The sequence below is a fragment of the Silene latifolia genome, chromosome 2 (genome assembly GCF_048544455.1).
Source record: "Silene latifolia isolate original U9 population chromosome 2, ASM4854445v1, whole genome shotgun sequence".
Taxonomy (NCBI): Eukaryota; Viridiplantae; Streptophyta; class Magnoliopsida; order Caryophyllales; family Caryophyllaceae; genus Silene; species Silene latifolia.
Window position 1 is genome coordinate 7322450 of NC_133527.1, and position 14931 is coordinate 7337380.

A 14931-nucleotide genomic window follows, 5' to 3' on the forward strand; every position below is an offset into this window, starting at 1 on the left:
ATTTAAGCAAAGTAGGTGAACTTCATATTCTACCCTTTTAGAGAAAAATAAAAAAACTATTATTATGCTGGAAATAATAGTAGCTAATTACTTAGAGCCAATATCGTATGCTCATATTTTTATTTTTTACCTTGCTAATTTTAGAAATGGGGTAAATATTTTAGGATAAAGTTTTTAAAATATTTTTCATTAGGAATATCTATATATTTATAATTTCCATCTTTCAAGTTTCATATTTTTAGCAATATTTATGGTTAACTTTCTAAAGTTTGATTGTAAAAAGTGAATGTAACCTGTAATTTGGATAAGAGTGAGCAATAATTATTACTCCATATGTGATCTTAGACAACACGATTACACCAGTATGGTATAAAAAAACAACTTAATATTTTAAGCTAGCGAAATCCAATAAAAGTAAGAGTCACCACAAAATCAAAATTCAAGATTAGCGAAAAATATAAATATTTCACCAAATGATCATTTTAATATCAAAATAATCAAATATAAAATTTCACAACTTTATGTCTTTTATAATAATATAAAAATAATAAAGTTCAATGAGAAATAAAAAAGGGGGTTGCATTTTACTCTTAGTTAAACTTATGGAACTTAATTGCTATTAAATGAAACTTACGAAACCTAATTTCACCATTGTTCAAAGTTAAGGGGTTAATAGCCATTTTCGAGATTTCAAAAGAAAACTCACAATTACTCAATCAAACACGACTCACGGCTCACTCACCGCCCACAAAGTGAGAGAAAACTCAAAAATTGGAAAAAGAGAAAGCAAAGTCGAGTTGTGGACTTGTGAGAGATATACGTGATGAGCAGTGAATGGTGGATCGCGAGTCGTGACGGGTGACGGGTGACTGGTGAGTGGTCGACATGGGTCTTGACTGGATGGTCATTGGTGATTCACGAACCGTTGGTGTTGGAAATTGGTCGGTCATTGTTAGGTAATTATGGGGTATGTAGAGAAAATTGGAGGAGGAGAAAATCAGATTTGCGCCCCTGATTGGTCGGTCACTGTTAGAGTATGTAGGTTTAAGAATTTAGAAGGGGGTGTAATTGTCAATTAGGCCCTGTTCTTTTGGAGTACTTAATTTCAATTCTTAGAGGTCCAGTTTAGTTTAGGTTAGGTCGACTCAGTTTAGTTATAATATAAATATTATCCTTAACTTTTGGTCATGGATATATAAATAGTTATTTGTTTATATTCGATTAAATGCACTATTATAATATAAATATGATTTATGATGCAATTTTGAAGATCGCGTGTGCGGGCACGGGTTCAAAAGCTAGTTACTCTAGAAACCAAAACCAGTAGAAGAGATGCATACCTCCCGACGATTGGAATGGGAGTAGGCAAAACATGACAACTGTGTACTTTGCCAATAAGGATAAGAAGATTTAGTGCGTCTTGTTTCAGACGGGCCTTTTTGGTCTGAAATAATAAGACGAAATTTTGTAACCATTTTACAGTTAAATGTGACAAAAACCTGTTACCATAAGCTGTAACACTGCCTATATCATTGTGGTTACATTTAACTATAAAATGGTCACATGCCCGTCTGAAAAATAAGACGAAAAATGTCCGTCTGAAACAAGAATTTGTGAATAAGATTAGGTGTGAGGACTTACTTCGAGGTTTTAATTTTTAAACATGCCATTTGATGTAATTTCTGGGCATAACAGAAAATCTCTGAGACCTACAAGATGACAATGATAAACGATTCAACAAAAAAGTACTCCGTAGACTAAATGAAAGGGAAAGGCGAAAGCCTCTTACTGGGTATGGATTCTTCAGCTCTTGTGATTATTTCAATTGTAGATAAATTAGGTTAAGAGCTAACAATATTCTAGCTAGGCGAGGGGAAAACAGCGAAAGCTCTATCGATATAATGGGTTAACCGTTTAACTTTATAAGTAAACGGTTAATTTAAATTAAAATAAATACTTCATTTGTTTACCTTTTTGTATTTTAATCGTAAACAAGGAGTAATATGATCAATTGAGTAAATGCATACCCAGATGGAGTGTCGATGATGGTAATCGGTACGCGGTCTGGAAAGTCGTGGAGGAGGTGCGAAGGCCGAAGGCAACATTGACGGAACTTCTGTCGGGAATTTTTTGAACATGGTGGTGAGAATTAAGCTGGATTTTCCGGTACCGGTATCTCCGGCCCAACAATTCTTATGTTACCCATCTGATTTGATCGAATTGCGATCGCATACAAGAATAAAATCGTAAATTAAGGGCTAAAATTGGCGGGATCGATAGAACCCTAATTTCAGAGAGACGAAGGAGAATTGTATAAACAGAAAAAGAGCGGGAAATCCCTGACAAACTGAAATAAAGAGCTGATGAATGAACATTCGGCCCCTTTTTACCCTTTCTTTTGCTAATCTTTTGGACTACTTAGGCACGATCTTAGGCCTTTTTCTTGCTTTTTGCTCCATATTCCCGCTACTATCGATTCCGGTGCTCTATTGTAGGTAATTGAGCTAGCTAGAGGAAATTTGGGAAGAAACAAGGCACAAGAGGAAGATAGCAAAGAAGAATGAGGAGGGAAAGACGGAGCATGACCCTGAGCCGGGTAGCCGGCCGCCGCCCAACCGGCGGGACGTCACAATGCATTCTCAAGCTTCAAAAATAGAGATTCCTCGGCGCCGGATGGGCAGCCGGCCGGCCGCGATCGACCGGTGGCGGTCGCTACCCGTGTTTTGTCTTAATTCCCCTTTTTACAACTTAAGTATGAGGACACTATAAATACCCCCAAAAATCGGTGTTTTGACACACAACCCTAGATCTGAATTATTTCCTCTTCCAAGTTTCAAACTTTGTTAATTACTTTGCTAATCATTCCTTAATTAGACTAGTTCTTCAATTAATTAGTAATTGGAGTTGGGTTGTAAGAAGAATTGAAGGTTCCTCCTTCTTTAATTTTCTATCCTAATTCCTTTCTTACTAATTGATTGGTATTATTTCTCTCCCTATTTTCATTTGTTTACATTTGTTTTTCCTTCTAGTTTGTTTGATTGTTGTTGGTAAAATTTTATCCTTGTTGTTTGATTTTTGTTGTTTCACCATTGTTTATGTTTTCTTTGTTCATCTTTTCATTATTTCTCTCTCCTTTGTTTATCTTGGGTTAGTTGTCCTCAAAGACTTAATCTTTGAGTTGATTTTGTTAAAGATTGTGTCTTTTAGTTTGTTCATCCTTGCTACTAGATTAAAATCATCTTTCTTCATAATTATTGTTGGGTTGTTGCATGTTTATAAGTAAAATTCATCCTATCACCATGTTTATGCTTAAAGACTCTATCTTTGTTGTTTTCTTTGCCTCTAAAAACATGATTAGTGAGTAGTCTCCTTCTAGGACTCGGTTTGACCCGATATGGGTAATTTCACTAACTAATTATCATTAAGGCTAATTTGTGGGGGAAATTGGTGAGGGTAGTTTAGAGGAATTTGCATGCTTAAGGTTTGGGTTTTGGGTAGTGTCAACTTGTGACCCTTGTCCACCAACGAAAGTTGGTTAGGTTGTTAGTTGGATACCCGAAATTTGACCTTATCACCAACTAAGGTTGAGACCGGAAGGGAGAACCGAGGGAGGGTGCCTCTAGGCTAGCGTTTGAAATCGACCTCCGGAAGGGGGAGTGGGATGACCCGGAATATGATGAGGGCTTAATGACCTTGACCATTTACTTGACCTCCTTTGGAAAATGCATGTTCTTGGGGTTGTCGGGTTTTGAGTTGGGGAGACCGGCTTTCAGACCCGGGAGGGGGGTTAGTCGGAGTTGCTCGTGTCCTATTGCGAGACCGGAAGGGAGGTTCTAGGCGAATTAGAGCCATCTCCCCCTCACCTTTCTACCCCTTTTGATTAGCCAAGACGATTAGTATGTGGGATTACTTATACTTGTGGGAGAACCGAGTTCTAGTCCTTCTCTTTATTTGATCTATCCTTTATCTTTTAGCTTGTTCTTATCTAGTCTAGCTTATAGTGTTTAAATTTGTTAGTTTATGTGCTAGTTTGTTACCATCCTCTTTGTTATTTTTCGACTTAGCTAAACCGGTGAATTAGAACGATTAGTACTCCACCTACTCCTTGTGGGATCGACCCTTTAAAGTGTACAACGATAAAATCGTGCACTTGCGAGGTTTAACTTGAGACCATCAAGTTTTTGCGCGTTCTTGGGGAGTACGGCTTGATATTAATCGTTTTTGTTCTAGTTTAGACTAAGTCCTTTGTTACTAATCTTTTCTTTCAAGTGCTTAGGTCTTTTGCATGAGTAGGCGACGAAGAAGGGGTCAACCAATATATCAACTTGACCGCGAAATTGAAGCCACGGCAAGAAGACTTAATTCTCTAAGACGAAGGGGTTTACTTGATATACCACCAATTGAAGAAGCCAATCACCAAGAAGCTACCGAAGTGTTTGAAAATCCTTTTGGGGTTTTAGAAGAAGAGCCTAACACCATGGGTGATCCGGTTCCGATAAGAGACACTATGGCTCCTAAGCACATAGTCAATCCAAGCATCCAAAGGCCAAGAATTCAAGCTAACAACTTTGAGATTAAAAATGCCTTGCTCAACCTTGTTCAAGACAACCAATTTGGAGGAGGTCCTTTGGAGAACCCAAATGATCATCTAAATGATTTCCTTGAAAATTGTGATATGTACAAGTCAAATGGGGTCTCCGATGACGCGGTTCGCCGTAGGTTGTTCCCCGTTCTCTTAGGGGTTCGGCCAAGGATTGGTTGAAGAATTGTGACCCGGATTCCTTCAAAACATGGGATGAGTTGGCTTCGGCATTTTTAAACAAATATTTCCCACCCTCAAGAACGGCCAAAGTCAAGAGTGAATTACAAAGCTTTACTCAAGAAGAGGATGAGACCTTATATGAGGCATGGGAACGGTACAAGAAGCTCCAACGGTTATGCCCACACCATGGCATCTCCGAGGCCGAGCTAGTGAACAATTTCTACAAAGGGTTGACTCAAGACCTTAGGCTTTCATTGGATGCGGGATCGGGGAAAGGTGCCTTAGACATCTTGGGGCATAAAGCGGCAAAGGAACTAATTGAGGAGATGGCCTCAAGAACTATGGAATGGGGAAGTGATAGGCAAATGAGGAAGGGCAAGAGCAAGGATTCTAATTCGATTTTGAATGTGGAGGTTAAGGGTATGCTAGATGAACTCACCCAACAAGTTGCTTTGCTAAATTCAAAACCGAAAGGCTCCGATATGAGGCAAGTCTTGTCTTGTGAGTTGTGTGGTGAACAAGGGCATACTCCCATTGGGTGTCCCTTGATTTCACCCCTAGGTGAGGAATGCTATGAGCAAGTAAATGGGATTTGGGAATCAACTAGTGCAAGGCAAGGGTTCAACAATAATAACAACAACCAATTTGTCAATGGAAAAAGAACTCACCCTTTCTTATCTTATGCTTCACAAAACATTCAAAATCCCACCACTTCCCAACCTCAACAACAACAAAGGTTCAATCAAAACTCTCAATTCCAAAGACAAATTCCACCCGGTTTCCAAGGGAAACAATTTGTCACACAACAACAATCCTTTGGGGGTTTCAAGGGACAAAATTTCAATCAACAACAAAACCAAAATTTCCAACCACAAAACCAAAACTTCCAAACCCCTCAAAAACCATCTTGGGAACAAGCCTTTGAACAATTGGTTATTGCAAATCAAAAATCCGACTCAAAGCTTGATAACCACATTGCCTCACAAAACCGGGTGAATGATGAAATACGGGCATCACAAAAGGCTACGGAAACTCATGTGGCCCAAATTTCTCAACAATTGAGTCAATTGGCTCAAAATCCGGGGAAATTTCCGGGTAATACGGTTAACCCAAGGGAGATGAATGCGGTATTTTTGAGGAGCGGAAGACAATTGGAGGAGGTTGAGAAATCTCCTAAGTGGAAGAGGAATAGGGTGACTAATGAAGTAGTGAAAGAGCACCCGGTTGAAGTTGTGAAAGAAGATGAGATTGTGGTGGAGAAGTCTAAGGAGGTGGAGATGGTTGATCCTCCAAAGCAAGATGAGCCTATAGCAACTAAGGCCAAAGAATGTACTCCCCCACCAAGGGAGTATGTAGCACCGGTACCCTTTCCACAAAGGCTTGCAAGGCCTAGGCTTGAAAAGAAATATGAGAAGTTTGTTGAGATCTTGAAGGGAATGAATGTCACTATTCCTTTCCTTGATATGATTACCGAAATTCCATCCTATGGCAAGTTTCTTAAGGAACTTGTCACTTTGAAGAAGAAGAATGGAGAGGTGCAAACCATCAACCTCTCTAAGTAATGTAGTGCTATTCTTACTCACACCAACAAGCTTCCAAACAAGTTAGAAGATCCGGGTAGTTTCTCAATCCTTTGTTCTATCCAAGGGGTGGCTATTAAAAGAGCATTGTGTGATTTGGGGGCTAGTGTGAGCCTCATGCCACTTTCGATATTCAAGAGGCTTGATTTGGGAGATTTGAAGCCAACTAGAGTTTCACTTCAACTTGCCGATCGGTCGGTCAAATTTCCCATTGGTGTGATTGAAGATGTACCCTTGGTTGTTGGGAAGCTTGTCATACCATATGATTTCTTTGTTATGGATATGCCCGAGGATTACAATGTGCCTATTATTTTGGGGCGACCTTGTCTTGCTACCGGTGGAGCTATGATCGATGTAAAGAGTGGCAAGTTGTCTCTACAAGTGGGTGAAGATAGAGTGGAATTTGAACTCCACAAGTCCATGGAAGCTCCATCCCTAGGTGACACTTGTTGCATTGTAGACATTCTAGAGAATCCCATGGAGGAGCATGACCCAAAAGCTTCCTCTATGGATCCTTTGGAGACTTGTCTTGTTAGTGGGTATGAGGTCGATGACAAAGATGTTGAGACTCTTGCATATGTATGGATGTTGGATTCGGCTCCAATTCATGAACAAGCTCCCAAGTTTGAAGTGTTGGAAGTCGGTAAGAAGGAGGAGAGTTCCACGCCTCCTCCTACAGTTGAACTTAAACCTCTTCCCTCTTCTTTGAAATATGAATTTCTAGGTGATGATTCCACTTTTCCCGTCATCATCAATAGTGCACTTGATGACACCCAAACCTCAAAACTAATTTCTTTGCTCAAGAGGTTTAAGGGTGTCCTTGGGTACACTATTGGTGACCTCAAGGGGATTAGTCTCTCTTTGTGCACTCATAAAATTTTACTTGAAAACGAGGATGCGTCCTCCATTGAGCCACAAAGAAGACTTAATCCTATAATGAAAGAAGTTGTGAGGAAAGAGGTCCTCAAGCTACTTGATGCCGGCATTATCTACCCTATTTCCGATAGTAGGTGGGTAAGCCCGGTTCATGTAGTTCCTAAAAAAGGAGGCATGACGGTAGTGCGAAATGACAAGAATGAATTGATTCCTACAAGGACGGTAACCGGGTGGAGAATGTGTGTGGACTATAGGAAGTTGAACAAATCCACCCGGAAGGATCACTTTCCCTTACCGTTCATGGATCAAATGCTAGAAAGATTGGCTCAACACAACTATTTTTGCTTCTTGGATGGCTATTCGGGATTTTTCCAAATCCCTATCCATCCAAGTGACCAAGAGAAGACCACCTTTACTTGCCCATTCGGCACCTATGCATATAGGAGGATGCCGTTTGGGCTATGTAATGCTCCCTCTACCTTTCAAAGAGCAATGATGTCAATTTTCTCCGATTTCATTGAACAAGAAATGAAAGTTTTCATGGATGATTTCTCGGTTGTTGGGAAAAGTTTTGAAAATTGTTTGATGAATTTGGAGAAAGTTTTGAGTAAATGTCAAGAGTCTAACCTTGTACTCAATTGGGAGAAGTGCCATTTCATGGTACAAGAAGGTGTTGTGTTGGGACACATAGTGTCCAACCGAGGAATTGAAGTTGATAAGGCTAAGATAGAAGTCATATCTAGTCTCCCACCTCCCACCAATGTTAAGGGGGTGAGAAGCTTCCTTGGTCATGCGGGTTTTTATCGCCGCTTCATCAAGGACTTCTCTAAGATTGCGAGACCCTTGACCGAGTTGTTAGCCAAAGATACCCCTTTCTTGTTTTCTAACCGGTGTCTTGATGCATTTAATAGGTTGAAGGATGCCTTGACAAGTGCTCCAATTATACAACCTCCGGATTGGAGCTTGCCGTTTGAGTTAATATGTGATGCGAGCGATCATGCCTTGGGCGCGGTTTTAGGCCAAAGGAAGGATGGAAAGGTGCATGCAATTCATTATGCAAGCAAAACTCTAGATGATGCTCAAACAAATTACTCAACAACGGAAAAGGAGCTCTTGGCCGTGGTATTTGCTATGGAGAAGTTCCGGACCTACTTGGTGGGACCTAAGGTTATAGTGTTCACCGATCATGTTGCCTTGAGACACTTGCTCATCAAGAAGGAGTCCAAGCCTCGATTGATTAGGTGGATACTACTTCTCCAAGAGTTTGACATGGAGATTAGAGACAAGAAAGGAGTTGAAAATGTGGTGGCCGATCATCTATCCCGGCTAATCAACCTCAATGTTGACAATGGGCTTCCTATCAATGATTATTTGCCCGATGACCACTTGTTGTCCCTAAGCTTAGGAGAAGCACCGTGGTATGCGGACATTGTCAATTATTTGGTCTCCGGGATAATTCCTCATGATTATGACTACCACAAGAAAAAGAAGTTCTTTCATGATGTGAAACATTATTATTGGGATGACCCATGTTTGTACAAGTCTTGTGCCGATAGAATGATAAGAAGGTGTGTTCCAAGAGAGGAAGCTACCTCCATAATGAGCCATTGCCATGACATACCTTGTGGTGGCCATGCAAGCTCCAAGAAGACGGCCGCTAAAGTACTTCAATGTGGTTTCTTTTGGCCCTCTCTATTCCGTGACGTTGCCTTTTATGTTAAAGGATGTGACAAATGCCAAAGGAGCGGGAACATCACAAGGAAACATGAAATACCCATGAATTTCATGCTTGAGGTTGAGCTTTTTGATGTATGGAGGATAGATTATCAAGGTCCCTTCCCATCCTCGTTCGGAAATGAGTACATACTTGTGGCAGTCGACTACGTTAGCAAATGGGTTGAGGCAATCCCGACCAAGACTTGTGATGCTAAGGAAGTGATCAAGCTACTTCAAAAGATCATTTTTCCAAGGTTTGGGGTCCCGAGAGTCCTCATTAGCGATCGTGGTACTCATTTCGGAGAGAGAGCATTAGAAGCTTTGTTGAAAAAGTATGGTGTGCAACAAAGGAAGAGTCTTGCCTACCATCCTCAAGCTAATAGGCAAGCCGAGATTTCCAACCGAGAGTTGAAGACTATACTTGAGAGAACCGTGAACAAGTCAAGAAAGGATTGGTCCTTGAGAATTGATGATGCTTTGTGGGCTTACCGGACGGCCTTCAAAACACCGATCGGTACCTCACCATTCCGATTGGTGTATGGCAAGGCTTGTCATTTGCCGGTTGAACTTGAACACAAGGCATATTAGGCCATCAAGCATCTCAACTATGACTTGAAAACGGCCGGTGAGAAGAGACTTCTTGACTTGAATGAATTGGAAGAATTTAGGCTAGAAGCCTATGAGAATGCCAAATTGTACAAAGAAAGGACGAAGAGATTTCATGACAAGTGTATAATTAGAAGAGAGTTCAAGGAGGGTGAGTTGGTTCTTCTATATGATACCCGTTTGAAGTTCTTTTCCGGAAAATTGAGGTCGAAGTGGACCGGACCCTTCACCGTTGTCCGATCTTTCCCTCATGGAGCGGTTGAAATAAGCCAAGGAGACCGAACTTTTAAAGTAAACGGTCAAAGATTAAAGCATTATCACGTTGGCAATCCCGTCCAAAAGGAAATGAAGATCCTTGATACCTTTCTAGTGAATTAAGATATTTTTTCGTCCTTAACATGAAAATTGTTGGCTTGTTTACTTGGTCGAGCCTACGACGTAAAACAAGGGCGCTACATGGGAGGCAACCCATGGAATTTGTATATAGCTTGCATTTTTGGTAGTTAGTCGTCATTTGATCCATTTTGGAGGCCTGACATTGGGACGGAGGGCCGGCGGCCGGTCGGCTGACCGGCGCCGAGGCGTTTCGAATTTTGTGAGTCGAAAAATGAAAAATTGAAGCAAGAATGACCCTGGGCCGGCTGACCGGCGGCCGGTCGGCTGACCGGCGGCCGGTCGGCTGACCGGCGCCGAGACATATCAATTTTGACACATAAAAATTGATTTTTGAGAAATAACCTGCATGACCGAGAGCCGGGCGACCGGCAGCCGGTACCCAGCCGGCTCGCAGCCTCTTTTCCGCCCCCTTTATATTCTTTCACCCACCCTTTTTCCCTCCACTCTCTAAAATTCACTCTCTCTCTCTACATTCCCTCAACATAAAATCCTCTCTAACAAATACTTCACCTTTCCCACTTACTTGAAGATGGCATCCAAAAGGACAAGGGCGGACACGGCTAGGGCCATTGAGGAGTTGGCTCAATTCGGGGTGGCACAAGTGACGGATACCTCGCCGGATCCCGACTTCCCTAATCTTGTCTTCGCATCCGGAGCTCAAAAATGTAAGTTCCTCTTATTCAAAAATCGTCCCATTCATGCTACTAAATTTATTTGTAGCCAAACCATGAAGGATTTAGGGATAGATACCGATGCCAAGAAATTGTTTAGAGGGGTTGGAATGGGATTCTTGTACACCCTTAAGCGATTGACTTACCCTTGCCTTACTTGGGAATTTTTGAGCTCGCTTCAAGTGGATAAAAGGAGAAGCTCCGGGGAAATTGTTGAAATTAGGTTCCGTCTTATGAACCGAAACCATACTATGACCTTGAAGAGGTTTGGAAAAGCTTTTGGGTTGAATTACATGGACTCTTATAGGGAACCCGCCGACTTTCATCACTCAAGGGTTTGGGAGGCTATTTCGGGTAAGCCCGATCCCACGGTAGGAAAAAGGAGTGCCAACTCTATTCATTTTCCGGCTATAAGGGTTTGGCATCGATTTATGGAGTGGACCATCTTTGCTAGGAGTGAGCCGTGGTCCGTAAGGACCGATGAACTAAATATTCTTGGCTCTTACCTTTTCCAAAAGCCCAAGCCGTTTCAAATTAACATTGCTCACCACTTTGTGCTACACCTTCGGAAATTGGCTAATTTCCCGGATCAAAGTGTGGGAATATTTGTGGGTGGGATGATTACCCAATTGGCCAAGGATATTGGTGGATTTGACGAGTCTTTGTACAACCCGGTTCAAGAACCAAATGTCTTATCAAAATTTTACTTGACTCACTCTTTAGAATGGTTTAAAGTTGACCCCGCCGATAATCGTGAATATTGGCAAATCGATGACAAGGATTCAATTGTCCTTCCAAACACTAAGGAAACAACTATCAAGCAAGACCAAGCTAGTTACCTCCTCACGGTGCATGAGCGTGACCACACCGGGGGTGCCCGCCAAACACTTTCTCGGCGAGAACGCCATGGCCCGACCTCGGAGTCCCACCCATCCACTTTTACCTCTTTGCCGCAACAATTTGACACTCACTCTATGCCTTCCACGTCTCAACAACCGAGCTATCAACACCCTCCCCTTGACCCAACTTTGGTAGGGTACTTTGACAACTTAAACTTGGCGTTGGGTGAAATGAAGAGTGAAATGAATACTCGGTTTGACGCGGTGAACCAAAGGCTTGACCATATCTACTATAACCAAGGAGTAGGGAACTACCCCATTTATGATGATTATGCCCGACGCGGGTTTGTCACGAGGGATGGGCCGCACCCGGATTACTTCCAATGGCCCACCCATGGATACACCGCGCCGACTATTCGTGGAGGGTTCCACATGCAATCGGATTACTTCGGTAACCCGGCCTTTCCTACTCCCGTGGTTCATCATGAGAGTGGCACGTGGTATAGTGGAGTGGCTCCTTCATTTCATGGTGACGCGGGGGCGTCGAGGTCCGGAGGAGGATGGAATTTGAGTACCGATGATGATGTTATTCGTGACGCGGGTAATGATGATTTCAATTTGGATGATGAAATTGATTTTGAGAATTGAGTTGGTGAAGTGGAGAGGGTACTTTCAAATGTGAGCTCTTGGCAATGGTGGCTTCCTATGCATCTCGTTCCATGACCCTTTGTTAGTATTTCATCTCTCCATTTCTTGAAGATTGGTAATATTTTTTGTTGGAAGAGTAGAGTGGCTCTTGGAAGTTTCTAGCCTTGCACCATCATAAGGCTTATGCTCCCGTTTGAAAATCCAAAATGACAAGTATGATCTCTCCCTTTTATCCAAATTCTTTCATTCACGTTTAATTTTTCGCATGCATTTAGTTGATAATTCATTTAGTTGCATTCATATAGAGTTGCATTAGATTTTAAATTTGTAATATATTGTCACATTTAGCAATTGCATTCACTTAGCATAACTTGCATTGTCATTTAAATATCGCATGCATTGCATCATCAAAATAAAAACCAACTAAAAATTTGAAAAATGACTAAAACCACCAAAAACATGTTATTTTATTTCACTAAATTGCCCTCCCATGTCTATAAATAAGTGTGGGGAGGGCCTAAAAAAAAAAACCAAAAACATGTCTTTTAATTTGAATTCCCTCCACACATTTATTTCCATTTGGAAGTGATGTAAATAAATAAGTGTGGGGAGGGAGTTCTTATATAAAAAAAATCAACAAAAATATGTCTTTTTAATTTTTCAAAACCAAAAATCACAAAAATATGTTATTTTCCCTTTGCAAAATCAAAAAAAAAAAAACAAAAAAAATATGTTCCTTTCTTTTCTTATTCACTCCCTATGCTTTTGTCCATTGAGGACAATGTACATTTCAAGTGTGGGGAGAGAAATATCCACTTTGTGCATATTGTTAATATTTGTATATATTTACTTGTAAATATTCAAGAAAAATTTCAAAAATGACTAAAAATTTGAAAAGTCTCAAAATTTCAAAAAAATATTGCATTGTATATACATGTGTTGGCTAACAAAGTGGCATAGGTACATTGACTTTCCAAGGCAAAAAGGAGACTAGAAGACCGCTTGGTATAGACGTTCTTATCTCTTTCTTCTTTTTCCATTCTCTCTCTTTTTATATTGTTGTATAATATGGAGGAGGATGAGATTTTTGTGCCTTGGATGTTCCTTTGGGGAACTTTGGATGGTTGGTGTTGATGTGTTGCTAGGATTAGCCAACTTGTTGCACGTTTCGTTTCATGTTTGTTTAAATTTCCGCATGCATTTTGTCATATGTGCATATGTGTTGTTGTTAGACTTAGTTGCACTTAGTATGTAAATGTTTTGCATAAGCATGGTCGAGGAAGGGAACCAAGTACCCCCATGATGATCTATATGTCCAATTGTGCCTTTCCCCTTCCCGTGACTCGCACCCGTGACCTCTTAGTTAGCCTAGGGAAGCGGGCTTGACCAATGAGTTTAGACCGATCTTGTGAGACCTAGGACCGTAGACTAGACCTAAGGCTCGACTTAGCTACTCAAAGGTAAAGGTAGAGCCTCCTAGGGTGGGTACATTCATACCCCGCCCTCATTTAGGTTTGAGAGTAGGCCTCCTCGCAAGGCGTGTCACATCTAGACGCACAAGTGTGTCATTGCGTCCTTAGACTATGAAATTGCATTACATTTTTGTGCACATGATATGAAGCAAAAATCAGTTTTTATGAGCCTCACATAGCCAAATAGCCTTGTTTTCTCCCTTCCATTATTTCCCTTTTTGATTCACCCCCTTGAGCCTTAGCCTATTCATTTGGCAAACCCACCAAAATAGCTACATTCCATAACCACCCTTCCTTAATCAAGAATTGGTCGGTTTTGTAGTTGTGTTGTAGGAGGTGATTTGGGTCATGATGGTGGATAATGTAAATGTCCACTCGGGTCAAAAGTTTGGTGTGTATTTGGCGTTGTAAATAAATAAGAGGTTTTGAAAAAGGAAATGAAAAACAAAAATAGAAAAGTGAAAAAGGTCATGAAAAATCCAAAAAAATGAGTTACTTGTGTTGTATATATATCGTCAAGAAAAGAAAAAGGCAAGCAACACCCCTCCTCATCATTAAACGGGGTAGAAAAAGCCGTTGCTAAATAAAGGGGCATATTGATGTTTTTCCAAAATGAGTCGGGTTTACACATTTTTTGCATGGCTCGGGAAACCGAGTCTTTGTTAGGGTGTAGACGTTACCATTTGTTGAAATAAGAGGAGTACTTTTGAGTTTTTCCAATTTGAGTTGGGTTTAAGCAATTTTTGCGTAGTTTTGGTGATCCATGCTATGTTAGGGCATAGACGTGTCTCATATGTTGCAATAAGAAATGGGTTTAGATGAGTCGATGATTCTTGATTTGAGCTCCACTTATCCAAACGGTGCTTGCACCAATCCCGTTTCGACCTTCTCCTTAGCCCCGTTACAACCCTTTGCTTCATATTGTATGCATTTTTATCTTTGTTTGCATTTCATTTGACATAGGACGGTCTTACACATTAGATTGCGGGCACGTTTTCGCAAGTCGAGTTAGGAGAGTGATTTCGGTTACTTTTCGTCACATAAATCACCTTGTTCTTTCAATGAGCGACGAGCGAAAACCGTGAGGATGTCGTTGCCTAGGTCCCCTTAGTCATGGGTCTTTGGGTTGAATTTCGTGTCGGTCTAGTAAATCTCGGCGGACTTGCCCTCTTCCCCTCACCCCGCTCTTGAATTCGTTTCTTGGGCATTGCTCACATTAGGGTAGCTTGAGTCATGCTTAGGAGGTTGGCACCTCAATTGGCACTTCTGAGACGGTACGCCCGACCAAAACCGTGTTTCATTGCTTAAAAAAAAAAAATCCGGCCACTTAGATGAGGAAAGTGGACCATTTTTTAGATGTATTCT

General features: G+C 41.1%; 1 non-coding gene across 1 annotated transcript; it reads right to left on the reverse strand.

Annotated features, from left to right (window-relative positions):
• Nucleotides 1–4848: 4848 nt before the first annotated feature.
• On the reverse strand, nucleotides 4849–4955 carry LOC141644784 (small nucleolar RNA R71). The gene has a single exon (XR_012544391.1). It is a non-coding gene; the product is annotated as a small nucleolar RNA R71 (small nucleolar RNA).
• Nucleotides 4956–14931: the final 9976 nt, after the last annotated feature.